The sequence below is a fragment of the Dermacentor andersoni genome, chromosome 1 (assembly GCF_023375885.2).
Source record: "Dermacentor andersoni chromosome 1, qqDerAnde1_hic_scaffold, whole genome shotgun sequence".
Classification (NCBI taxonomy): domain Eukaryota; kingdom Metazoa; phylum Arthropoda; class Arachnida; order Ixodida; family Ixodidae; genus Dermacentor; species Dermacentor andersoni.
In genome coordinates, this window is record NC_092814.1 from 58,428,347 (window position 1) to 58,439,670 (window position 11,324).

The 11,324-nt window shown below is 44.5% G+C and overlaps 1 protein-coding gene across 1 annotated transcript in view; it reads right to left on the reverse strand.

Moving 5' to 3' along the window:
• LOC129380472 (uncharacterized) overlaps positions 1–11,324 on the reverse strand; it is a 482,520-nt gene that overhangs the window by 361,520 nt on the left and 109,676 nt on the right. The window lies entirely within an intron of this gene.

Here is an 11,324-nt window from a genome sequence, read left to right on the forward strand (position 1 = left end):
CACCGCAGACTTTTGAAGAGTGAAATGCTCAGACTCCATACATTTTGTCCATGTCTGTTGCCCACCTCATTGCTTCCGCCAATGAAAAGACCCTTCAAAAACAGGAGCCGCTCCGGAGGTATCAAGTACGACGCCATTTTGAAAAGGTCGCATGACGACGATTTCGTTTGCTTCTGTGATTGGCTGCCAAAGTAACACAACTCCGCGCGTTCCGTGTGCTGTTGTTGCCAACTGCTAAGTTCTATTCTACTAAAGTAATCGTTATTTTACACTTTCGCTCCTTTACTTGTTCTTGGCAGTGTTCTTCCTGCGCTTCTTGCCTGCGCGAGTCCATTTGACGTGGTTCTTTGTTTGCCAAGAAAAGGAGAGGTGTATCGCATAGGAGTACCTGTAAAATACACCTTATTTCATTTCTATTTTGTGGGTTTATGCGTTTTTATGGCGAATGGTGGGCGTTATTCACATTTGTACTAGTAGAGGTACCGCCCCCCGCCTATCATTTGCATAGAAAAGTTACCTTGGGTTGTCCCCCCTCCACCCCCCCCCCCCCCCGAAAAAAATAATCCTGGGTACGTGCCTGTAGTAGCTAATATGCCATTTCGTTTCATTTTTTTTTCTTCTTGGCGGGGAAATAATTTCGGGGTTCATTTTTTCCCTTGTGCACCTTGAAAAGTAGGCTTGGTTTCCTTTTTTGTCAAGGAAACATAGACACAATGAAGCTGCCATATTCTTGTTACAAATGCGATTATTGTGCGGATTGTGGGTACAACGCTGCAGCTGCTACTGCCAAACATTATATCTGGGTGTTTCTTTGTTCTTGTTGACCTGAATGATCGTACCGTATACCCACAGTGGTGTATCGGCCATAAATCGGGTGGTTAACTTCATCGGATAACGACAAAGCAATCAAGAATTTGAAAGTTGAAATATAGAAATAAAAATTTAAGTGTGAGGAAAAAAGTAAAGTATATAAAAATATCAAAATCAAACCATGAATTAAGGGGGGAGGGAAATTTATGGGGGGATGACGCATGATACTTGACTAGATTCAATGAGGTATTTCTTGACTGCCAAGCAAACATTTCTGAACCCGATAACTGTGGCTCCGCAAAACAGAATTATAGGCAGGTAAGTCTAGGCCAATATTACGAAGCGGAGTTGGCAGTAATAATTTTTCTTATACAAGCTAAATGCCATGATAAGGAGGGGGATCAAGAGCGCGCTCGGACTACCAAACTACACACGCACCGACCGACTCCTGCAGTTGGGTATTCATAATACCCTGGAAGAGATTGCAGAATCTCAAGAAAGGGGGCAGATTCTCAGGCTCTCCGGCACCAGGGCGGGCAGACTCCTAACTGAGATGGGCGTCCCCCCGGCCACTGTCGAAGACGCCTACCAGGGCCTTCCGAAAGAGCAGAAAGATAACATCATCATATCGCCCGCCCCGCGCAATATGCATCCCCGGCGCAACGTAGAAAGAAGGAAGGCCAGAGCGGTGGCGCTCCTACGCCGCGCAACAGAACTCCCTGGCGGCAGCTGCTTCGTTGACGCGGCCCAGTATGGCAACAGCAACAATTTCACGGTGGTGTCAGTCAACCACAGGGGTTCGACCATTAACGCCGCTTCGGTACGAAGCACGTCGTCGCGTGCGGCCGAACAAGTGGCCATTGCCTTGGCCCTCCTGGACGACGGACATGCCAATATGTTTAGCGACTCCAGGGCAGCCATTCGCGCCTTCAGCGTTGGCGCCGTGTGTAAGGAAGCCTGTCGCATCCTCGACGGCAAAAGCATCGCCACCCACACTCTCACATGGTTCCCCGCTCACATGGGATCCATCATGGGAGGCCCCACAAACCTCAACGAGCTGGCCCACTCCAAGGCGCGAGGTCTCGCTTTCCGCGACCATGGAGAACTCCAACGCCGGACCGCCGTGGTGGAGAACAGAGATCAACCGACCACATACAACGAAATTGCGCAGCACTTCTATCTCGGCAGGAGAGACTTTCCCCTTCCACACAAGAAGTTAAATAGAGCGCAGGCATTGACCCTCAGATTATTGCAAACAGGCTCATATCCCAACCCGGCTTTATTCCACAAAATTTATCCCGACACCTATGCCACTAGTTCTTGCAGGCACTGCAATGACATCGCTAGCCTAGACCATATGCTCTGGCGTTGCCCCTCGTTACGAGGCACAGAACAAAGCAATGAGGACAAGTGGTTCTCCGCTATCAAGAGCCCCGATGCCGGAGCGAGACTATGGGCTGTCCAGAGGGCCCACGATGCGGCGGTCGGGCAAGGCCTGACTGTCCCAACGTGGGAGCGGCCCGCAGCGCGCTGAGTCGCGTACCTCAGGACCTTATTAAAGTTTTGCATCCATCCATCCATAGCAGAAATACGCCTACAAGATAACGGAAAATGCTCTATTGTCTCCGCTCCGCCGCAGAATGAACATAATGGCTACATTCACGTGGGTATGTGGAAGTAGCATATTTCTGCAACAGTTCGCAATGAGACGCGTAGAAAATATGAACAGCCACCAACTAGCCCCTTTTATCGACCTTTTGAACTAGGTATGCGTAGTGTTGGCTTTCGTAGCGAACGAACAAACCCAACTCGCAGATATAAGTGTGATAGTTTAACTATTCAATGTGAAGTGTCGCTGAAAGCGCAAACACAAAATGAATTCGCCAGCTTAGGCGCAGAAACCTCTAGCAAAATGTTTTACTGCGGATCAAAGAAAATCCGTATGTTCGGCTGCGTGTGCTTGCGTGATGTCGACTGCTGTGTGCCGCAATTTCAAGGCTGGATAGAGCAAGAAATTGTACGCGAAGCGTTAAATTATAGATTACGCAATTTACTCGTTTATTTGTATATTATTGCTGCCGCACAAACAGCTTATCTTAATTATGAACGGTATGATTGCCATTTATGCGCTGTACGAAAAAAGTCCGCGTGTCTCATTTCATCCGTGTGTCTGCTTACGGCATGTTTACTTTATTTATTTTAAGAAAGCATGTTTATTTACCAATCGCTTAAGCGCCCCAGGCAAGCATTGGGCAAGGGGAAAATTACGGTTACATCATCGTAAAACAAGCGTTATGAAACAATGCAAAATAAAAACATCAACGTAAGGAAACCGATATTCACACAACGTAATAGAGTGCAAGAACGATACAGTCCATATAAGAAGTAGAATTGAAATGAAAACTAAAGAGAGGAAAAAGGACGCATGGTAGGATACTAGTAAATACTAAACGAAGGTAATCGCAATACAATAATAGGCGTACAACGCAGCCATTGCCATATCATTTGCTGAATCACCGCAATGCAAGCGTCAAAGAAACAAAAAAAGGAAGGAAGAAAAAAAAAGTAATACAAAGCAACAACAATTAAAATCTTCCATCTCCGATAAGCTACAATATTAGGGAGAAGAACGGTGAGTGAATCACCACATGATTTGTTTACAAACAATTCAGCCGAGACACTTAAGACTGCTTACGTGTGGGAATGCGAAAGCGTCATAATCGCGAAGGTGAAATGTTTTCCATTGATGTTTTCGACATGCATTAAAGTTTTTTCTGCTGAGTGTGTGTGTGTGTGCGTGTGTGTGCGTGCGTGCGTGTGTGTGTGTGTGTGTGTGTGTGTGTGTGTGTGTGTGTGTGTGTGTGTGTGTGTGTGTGTGTGTGTGTGTGTGTGTGTGTGTGTGTGTGTGTGTGTGTGTGTGTGTGTGTGTGTGTGTGTGTGTGTTTGCGTATGCGTTGGCCACAGGCTGGAAGCATTTGGACCACTTTGGTGCAGAAGGATGAATTTTATTTCAAGCGTAATAGTAGGTCTGTCGTGACTATGTCTTTATTTGTGTACCCTCGCTTCGTCTTCTGAGGCGTGCTTCAGTGGGCGACCACGTTTCACAGCTGCCGTTGCCTTACTTTATTTATATTCAATAAAGTTTTACTCACTCACTCACTCACTCACTGCGGTAGACGCTTTGGAGCGCATCGGAATAGACACAGCACCGATGAAATCCGAAGGGAAAGTGACGTGCGGGAGGCAGCGATGTGACGTGTGGAATGACGCACGCACTGGACACACCTTAATTCATACATTCATGATTTGGCGTCGAGGGTGTATCGCAGTAGACACAGCACCGATGACATCCGAAGCGACAGTCACACATTGGAGGCAGTGATGGAGCAGTGACGCGACGTGTGCAATGACGCCCCCACTAGGCACAACTTTAGTCGACCATAACCACGGAGCCACTGTGGCGTCGGGGAAGCGTGCTCGTCTCGCACACAGGAGGCCCGGGTTCATTTCCACCCAGGCCAAAATTTACCTGATTCTCTTTTGGAAGGCATTAATTTGTTTACAGAAACCTACCTGACAAATCTCACTTCAATCCGAGAATTTTTGACGTGTTTTTACTCTTCGCACCGTCGGCCATTTTTGGTACCATCTTTCGGTCACGCCACCGACAACAACGCCGGATTTTCGCGTAATGAGGCACATAAAGCTTTCCCATTATAGATATATATATATATATATATATATATATATATATATATATATATATATATATATATATATATATATATATATATATATATATAAACGAGAAGAAAGGGGGTTAACCGAGGGGCTCGATTTTTATTAGTCCTATGATAAGAAGCCAACAAACACTGACACCAAGGACAACATAGGGGAAATTACTTGTGCTTAATAAATGAAATAAAGAAACGATAGGTTAAAGGTAAGTAAATTGGATGAAAAAACAACTTGCCACAGGTGGGAACTGAACTCACAACCTTCGCATTTCGCGTGCGATGCTCTACCAATTGAGCTACCGCGGCGCCGTTTTCCCCATCCACTTTCTTGGGTATTTATGTGTCCTAGTATATATATATATATATATATTAAACATGAGAGCTACAAAATGAATGAATAAGAATTTTGACCAGTAGTGGAAAAAATAAAGGCACAAGAGAACGAGATGGGTGACACTTCAAAATGTTCGAGGCAGAGTTGAAAAATATGCCTGGCATATAAGCTGTGAAAATCTTCCGCAACATGCTAAAAGAGAGGCAACGCACACACTGGATCTCGCGCCGTCTGTCTTCTACGGCGGTCTCATCGTGCGCTAAAGTCCTTAGGACATAGAGTTTCTCACTATAACACCTAGACGGTAATCTGGCGCCACCGTCTATGGGAGTTTCTTAAAGGGGGCACCGTGCCGTCATGGGAATGACGGTATATGTGTCTGCGAGGCTCGTGTTGGCTGGTGTTGTAAGAGGCTTCGTCTAAGACGTGGATATGGCTACACAAATAACCCGTTCTCAAAGTAAAATCTTCATAGAATGTTTTCATTCACGCATATTACATCTTTACACACCCACAATGCAAAAAGCAAGAACAGACGACCAACTGTTTCAAAGCGAGCGCGAACCTTGTCGTCTGTCCTCCAACTTTACCGGCCCGCTAATACTTTTTACGCAACATGTAGTCGTACACACAATAAAAAGTTCTCATAGTTAAACAAAACATGTTTTCGCCTAATAATAAAGCTAAAACAGCTTTTCACGTGCTGTTTTAGTAGAAAATGAATCATTGTGACAGACAGAACGGTACTTGCCAAGCGCGTCTTCAAGGTGTCTTGTCTCTACGAGAACGATGCCAATCCGAAGTCACAATATACCGGCATTCCCATGCATACCACAGCGCATCAGCGCCAGATTTCCCTCTAGGTAATGTAGTGAGAAACTCTATGCCTTAGGATGGATGGATGGATGGATGGATGGATGGATGGATGGATGTTATGAGCGGCCCCATAAGGACGAGGCGATGGGTTGCGGCACCAAGCTCTTGCTATTATATTGCGTAATGCCCTACCTAGGATAAAAAAAATGAAAAAAAAAAAACACGATGAATTCCTATAACCAACTTATCTCACCCCCTATTGTGAACTTTGTTTTTGTACGCCTCAGTTTTAGGTCATTTCCCAACTTTTCTTCCACCAACCTTCCAATCGCCTCTTACTACTCTCTATAGCGGACATGTTTACTTCTCCCCTGCTTTCGCTGAACCCACGGGCTTAAGGAGGCCGGTGGTGCCTAAATCGACCGCTGAGCAGATATCTTCGCATTCTTATAAAACAAGCTCCATCGCTTCCCTTTTACCGCATCAAGCACATGCTTCTTCTTCCTTCTCATATCTCGCTTTCTGGTGCATGTTCTATGGCATCCTTATCTTGCTTCGAAAAGTAATGAGCTTCACTTTCAGTTTATCATAAATTGTTTCTTTCGTGATTTCGTGTTTTACTCTTAAGTAGTTACTCATGGCATGTTTCTTTTCCAATGCCGCCAGCCATCAGGTTATTTCAGCCTCTCTGACTTTCCTCTTGACGTTCTTTGTTCCTGTGTTGCTCACCCTACAGGCCGCATACTTGCTGGTAAGCTTCCTAGTTCTTTTCCTCCACTGCGGATCAATGTTTTTCCTGTACAGATACCTCAACACTCTCCCAGCCCATTTACTTTCTTTCATATTCCGCAGTCGTTCTTCATACTCAATTTTACTGCGAGCTTCCCTCACTTCAAGAACTAGTCCAGCCCATATCACTCTGCACAGCTTCGTTTGTAGACTTCCCGTGAGCGCCCAATGCGAGGCGACCCACTGACCTTTGGTTCACGTCGAGTCCTGATTGTATCCCTGATTTAAAGCAAACAACCGCATTTCCACAAGTAAGTCCTGGAACCATTACGCCTTTCTACATACCGCGGAGCACCTCGTACCTACTGTATCCCCATAGCACTCTGTGCTTCATTCTGCCGGCATTTGGCTTCCACTTTACTGTTGTTGTTTTTTCATGTGTTTCCACAGATCTAACGCCTTCGTTTATCCATGAACCAAGATATTTCTTTCTTTTACCGGAGGTATTTCCTGGCCCTGTATTGCCACTATATGTTCACTGTTATCATTGAATACCATAACAGCTGATTTTCTAACGCTAAATGTCAAACCTAAATTCTCGCTTTCCTGTCTACAGATATTAGCCAGACGTTGCAAATCATTTTCCTTCTTAGCTAGCAACACAATGTCGTCCGCATAAAATAAACCTGGAAGCGGCTGCTCTACTACTGCATCCGCCATATTGTATGAGAGACTAAACCCGATATTACTTCCTTCAAGCGCCCTTTCCATCCTCGCCATGTACATCATAAACAGCAGTGGGGATAAAGGGCACCCCTGCCTCAGTCCCTTGTTGATATCAACTATCTTCTCGCTCCTCATCCCTTTCCATTGAACGCAAACGGTATTTTCTAGGTAAATCTCTCTCACTAGCTATAGACAATCGTCGCCTAAGCCTTCCCCTTCCAGAATACCCCACAAAATGGTGTGGTCTACGTTGTCATACGTTCCTGTAATATGTAAAAAGGCCAAATATAACGGTGTGCTCTCTACTCTTGATATTTCAATACAATGAGTAAGAACAAGTAAGTTATCATCCAAACGCCTACCTTCTGAAGCCCTTCTGTAGTTCTCCCAAAATGGCATTATTCCCTGCCCATGCTTGCAGCTTTAATTGCATGCATTGCTAACCTCTATATTACTGATGTAATGGTCAACGGTCTATACGAGTGAATTCTATCTTTCTCCCCCTTACATTTGTAAATAAAATTTATTCTTTGTCGCCAACTGTCTGGTATTCGTCTATCTTTTAAAGTTTTTCCACTGCTTTCCCCAGAGCTTCCTTACTTTTTGGTCCTAGTTCATTAATCATCCTAACGGGAACCTCGTCTAGCCCTGTGGCTGTGCGCTTAGGAATTTTCTCTTCGGCTTTCTTCCACTTGTAATCTGTAAGCACCAGGTCCTTTTCTATATGGTTTACTTTTACTTTCATGCTCTTTTTTTCTTCAAATATACAACCTCACCATTGCCTTGAAAAAATTCGGCTGTTACTTTTTTTTTTTTTTTTTCTGGGGAGCCCGCTGAATGGGACGCCGGAGCAAAACCTGCGAACGCGCGCAATCTCCGACACCACGATTTGGCAAAAAACCTCTCTGCCAGGGGTCAGTGGGGTCACTCGGCTTCCCAGCAACCGGTGCGGCTGCTCGGCGTGTTGCTACCCCCTCTTCTCTTTCCACACCCTCCCATTTCTTAACGTGCATTTCGTCTACTGAATGTGAAATTTTAAAAAAGGCAACGCTCCTATACTTGCCTGTAATTCGGCATTTATTTGGGTAAACGAAGACAATAGGGTGGCAGTTCGACACGTACGAGGACGTACAACACGCCAAATCGCGGAGTTGTCGGCAAAGAAAGCCGACACGGAGCAGGAATCCGATTCGATCCGTCAACCATTCTTGAGCGAGGCTGAAGAATGGTTGACGCAGAAGCCTGATACGGCTCTTATGATTGGCTCATATGGCCGCCATTACAGAATTTGACGTTATGGCGAAAGTTGTCGATGTCTAGAATAGCACCCCAGTGCTCCTAGTGCCTTGTCCATGTCGCTAACGCTACAGCGCGATAACGAAGACAAGTTCTGAATTCTTTTTCCATATTGTCCTCGAGCCACCCTATTTCTGACACCAGAATCCGGTGCTACAAAAGTATAATTATATCACCTTGATCGGTTCAAGGGTTAAAGACGAAATCGAGGAGCAATGAACAATCAGCCGAAGAAAGGGCTGGAGGCATAAACCGGGTGATAATGTTAAAGTTTTACGGAATTTTTAAATATCTCCTGTTGCAGATAACATAACCTTAGTCCTTGAACCGGATTATTCAGAGAGGCGGACATTACTTTCGGGAGAAATCTAAACAGATATTCATCTAATGAACAAAAATTAAGTTAGTTACTTTACGGCACATATAGCAATTAACGAATTGTAGCCGGTGAGTTCGCAAGGCATATCCAGTTAGAATGAATTTCCAGAATGATACCTGTTTGGAAATATGCGCCATCAAACTCGCCGTAAAAATACACTGTCGTGCGGAAAAGTAACTGGAACGCCCATGTATTTCGCTCCACACTTTGGGAAATAACATCTCGAAATTGGTGTAATCCTGGAAATCATTTTAAGTGGGTATTTCTTGCATACTCAACAGCTACAATTCGTAAAGTGTGACATGTGTCGTAAAGTAATTAAGCAGCTAATTAGTGAATTTCTATTAGTTAAATATGCGCGTTGATTTCTTGTGCAAGTAATGTCCACCTCTTCGAATACGCCAGCTCAGGCAGGTATCCAGACTTTTTTTGGGGGGGAGGAGGGGGGGGGGGCATCCCAAGGTAACTTTTCCATGCAAATGAGGGGGGCGGGTACCTTTACTAGCAAAAATGTTAATAACGGCCACCCTTCACCTACAGACGCGTAAACCCGCAAAAGAGAAATGAGATAAGGTGTATCTCAGAAGCACGCCTGTGATACACCTCTCCTTTACTTGGCAAACAAGGAACCACGTACAATGGATTCACGCAGGAAAGAAGCGCAGGAATAAAAATGCCAAGAACAAGTAAACAAGCGAAAGAGTAAAATAAAGATTGCTATAGTAGAATACAACTTAAAAGTACAGCAGTTGGAAGCCAAGGCGCCCGGACCCCGCGGGGCTGTGTTACTCCGCCTGCCAATCACAGAAGCAAACAAAATCGTCGTCATGCAGCCTTTTCAAAATGGCGTCATACTTGATACCTCCGGAGCGTCTGCTGTTCTTGAAGAGTCTTTTCATCGGCGGAAGCAATGAGGCGTGCGACATGGACAAATTTTACGGAGTCTGAGAATTTCACTCTTCAAGTCTGCGGTACAGTTCATTTCACTGCTTAACACGTTTTACTCATGAAATTTCACTGCCAACTGAAGTGAAAGTTTACAATAAATAGTTGCAACGAAGCAAGAATTTTATTTTAGTTCAAGAAAGAATTAGGCTTTCGCCATTCCACTATTTCGCTTAATTTCGGGTGTGGGGGGGGGGGGGGGGGGCGCCCCCCTCCCTGCATACGTGCCTGTTCCAGCTCAAGGACAATAATTATTCTATCTGCCGCAGGCGATTTTTGAAAATTCCGTAAAACTTAGAAATTATCACCCTGTATATCCTTATAGTAGATGGCTGTACCACAGTCCTGTGCAGTGCTGAAACGAAGCGTCGCCAGAAATAAATCTGAAGCATAGGACATAAAAGCCCCTGAAGGTACAGCCACCGTCCACGCGCAAAGAGAACGCAAAGTTTCAGGGTACGTATATAAACGAGCCGTCTATTATAACTGAAACGAATTTCGCTTTAAATAAAATTTAAGAGGAAGCTCTTTAGCTCGGGCCCCACTACGACTCGGCCTATTCAAATACATGTAAAACGCAGAAACGTTTTTATGAGATAACCCCTGTACCAATTTTGATTACATTTGCTGCATTTGAGAGAGCAACGTAAATTCTACTGACTGTTGGAAGCGGAACTTCGATTAAGGGCCTCAATTTTGTTACAGACATATTAAAAAATTCAAGAGTTTGGAAAAAAAATAGAAGCACGAAGTTTACAAATTACTAGCTCTGTATCGAAAACAAGCAGGTAAACTGGGTTTGCCACTGTACCTGCCGCGTCTTCGAAAACTGACTGTGTAGGAAAGAACCTTACAACCATATTAACCATATTTAACGAGAGAACGCAACCACTGGAATATAAAACACAGGACATTCTAACAATGAACGGAATAAGCTTTCACGTTTTTACTGGCACGTATCCAGGCAGTGGGTACAGGGGACAGACAAGGCAAAGGTGGGTAAACTGATATTTCGGCGAAGTAATCTAGTAACGTTGATTTCGGCGACGCATGACTGATCACTGTAGGCGACGGATCACTGTATGCGAAGGGTTTCATGAGATGCAACTTTGAGCAAAGGAATGTGAAAGTGCAGTCATGGCGGTGGCAATACTGCGAGAACTATAGTACTGTTCAACGAAGGGTGGAGACGCCGCCTGAAGATATCCTTGCGTTATTAGCGAAACCAAGCTGCCGCACAGCATAAGATAAATAAAAAAAATTAAGCTATATGAAAGAAAAAAAAAATAGGTAAGGAGCAGGCATGCAAGGTGAAAGAAGCCTGTGTAAAACCTCAAGATATCTTCGTAATGCCGAAAAGATGCCACGTTCTAGCAGACGACGTTCGCAACATCAAGCAGCGCCACATCAGATATGAACGTATTATCAAGGTGATGCGCAAACTGCTTTGTTGGTTACTTTTTTATTGTAAAATAAGTACGACACACTGAGATATGGGGTTTAGAAAAGAGAAGAAAACTGCTTCTGTAACCTCTTTAAAAACACAACAATT